A 2,560-nucleotide genomic window follows, 5' to 3' on the forward strand; every position below is an offset into this window, starting at 1 on the left:
GGGAAGTTCCTTTATGGAAATGAAAGAACACAAACAAACCACCAGCCACACATAATCTTTGAAACTATGGTATGCAAAGGGAAATATCAATCATGTACGCGCAGCAAGGCCTCCTGGCCACCACAAAACCCAAATGAATGATCTCAAATTCCAAGATTTAATGAGGGCATTGTTGCGTTAAATATTATAATTGTTTTATTAATTATCAATTGTTTTTCATGTTTAGGTTTCATAATTAATAATTATTTATTTGATGATACATTATTGTTCAATTGTCTAATAATGAATCTCATTGCAAATAATGGTGCAGACATGGATGGAGTGATATATGGAGTAGATTTGCTCAAACTTTTATCACTTAATTAATTTTTATAATAATAATTTTTATTATAACAATAATTTAATTAGATTTATGATTTTTAAATTTTAATATTTTGATATTATAAATTAAATGTTTTGATGATTATTATAAATAGATTAACTAGTTAATTTTTATAACTATGTTATTTTCAAAAATTAAGTTAAATAATAAAAAGTATAGGGTTTAAAAAAAAAAAATTGTTGATTCAGTACATTATGATCATTCTTGATACGTTATTAAATCTGTATATTGCCACGCAAACCAACATAGCACAATGCACACTGACAAATAAGGTTGCTCCAGTGTCTGCACAGTGTATAGTGACAAATAGGATTGGACATTGCCGCGCAAACCAACATAGCACAATGCACACTGACAAATAGGGTTGCTCTAGTGTCTGCACAGTGTATAGTGACAAATAGGATTGGTCCAGTGTTTGCACATAGTCCAGGTCCACATGATAATAACCATTGTTCCAAAAACAGGAATGGAGAGAGTAATACATTCAGCTATAAAGCCATCCAAAAAATAAACCAAAAATATCAAAAATATATGAACCCAATAAACATCCTAATCTGCAAAATAAACACATACAATGAGAAAAAACAGTATAGACCAAGTAAAGAAAACGGCATAAAACCAACATCTAATGAGAAAAACAGTATAGACAAAAGTAAAGAAAACGGCATAAAAGTAGCATCTATTGGGCCTGTAGCTCAGTGGTAGAGCATTTGACTGCAGATCAAGAGGTCACCAGTTCGAACCCGGTCGGGCCTATGTCTTTCTAGTAGATCTTTTTCTGATTAAGAGCAAGATCGTTCGAGCCCTGTGTCCTTCTAGTAGATCTTTTTCTGATTAAGAGCAAGATCGTTCGAGCCCTGTCGGGCCCTGGGCCTTTCTGGCAGAAATTGGTTTTTCAGATTAAAAGCAACTAATTGCAGACGGTATTCATTACTGTTTACTTTCATACTGACTCTTCAATTATGTTGTTCCTAAAAATAGGAGAAGGGCGTATGTTTGCAAGGAAATAAAGTTAAAATTATTGCTGATTATTGGTATCATAAAGTATCATGGTATCACCAAAAAGTTTGCTTCAAAGGCCCGTTTTCTATCTGTGAAGATGGGGATTTGGTCATGGGATCTTCAGCCTATGTTAGAGGAATAAGTTAGGAGCTGCCATTATCACATTTCAGGACCTTCATGCATTTATTTAGCCCTGTTAACACTTATATAGCTGACGGGAGTAGGAGAAGGAGATAATATAAGCGTCTGTTTAGTAATTGAAGTTGGGAGATTTGTGATTTGGGAGCGTATAAGGATAAATACCACCTTTGTCATATACAAATTTACTTTAAAATGTATAGGTAGATGGATACCATCATTCTTATGTCGATTTTGATTTTGAGAATATCTTGAAATTTAAAAATCAGGAGAACCTTCTTCTGAACATCAAATTATGTAACTAAGCATAGTTGCCTCAACAGAAAAACCCTGCGGGAGTCTTCTGCAGCGCCTTCGAAAGATTCAAAAGCCATGCCGCAAATGGGCAGTGACAGTTGACCGTCGAAGCCGCTGCCGATGACTATTTGCAGAAATATACGAGGGCATGAGGATATTCACATCTATCCAATTTGCAAGTTTCCAGGTCTTTGTAGAGAGACGCTTTTGGGTTGTTGTCTGTCGTTTACACTCTCTATTAGAGCCCTCTGTTCGTATAACGGTCGACTTTTTTTAGTTACCGTTACTAACGGTTATGGTCCTCCGGATATTGATTAAATTATATAATGAAAATAATTATGTTGTATTGGATTCCATGTTCAATAACCTGCTCGGCCCTACTCACCACTCGACTCTCAAGTATGGTTGTGGGCATGGTTGTGGGCAGGGGTAAAGTTTTAAAATGGCAAAATCATGAATATATAAATAGGTGTTCTTTTCAAAGGTTATGATTCTTTGATTAGAAATAAGTGAAATCATAAGGATAAAAGGATCATTTATTTGAAAATGGGAAGAAATATAAAATTTTTAAGATTTTATTTATTTTGAGATAAGTTATCATAACTATAACTATATTCATAGGGTAGGGTTGTTTTGTTAGTGTTAATATAGTGGTTTTGTGATTTATAATCAATTGATCTTAACATTGTCATTTATATTATTTTATTATTTTTCAGTAGGTAATAATAATTTTATTCAAAG

General features: G+C 33.5%; 1 non-coding gene across 1 annotated transcript; it reads left to right on the top strand.

Annotated features, from left to right (window-relative positions):
* Positions 1-1,066: 1,066 nt before the first annotated feature.
* On the top strand, positions 1,067-1,138 carry TRNAC-GCA (transfer RNA cysteine (anticodon GCA)). Its single transcript has one exon. It is a non-coding gene; the product is annotated as a tRNA-Cys (tRNA).
* Positions 1,139-2,560: the final 1,422 nt, after the last annotated feature.

The sequence above is a fragment of the Pinus tabuliformis genome, chromosome J (genome assembly GCF_031772625.1).
Source record: "Pinus tabuliformis cultivar Carrire ecotype Pingquan chromosome J, CPIR1, whole genome shotgun sequence".
NCBI lineage: Eukaryota > Viridiplantae > Streptophyta > Pinopsida > Pinales > Pinaceae > Pinus > Pinus tabuliformis.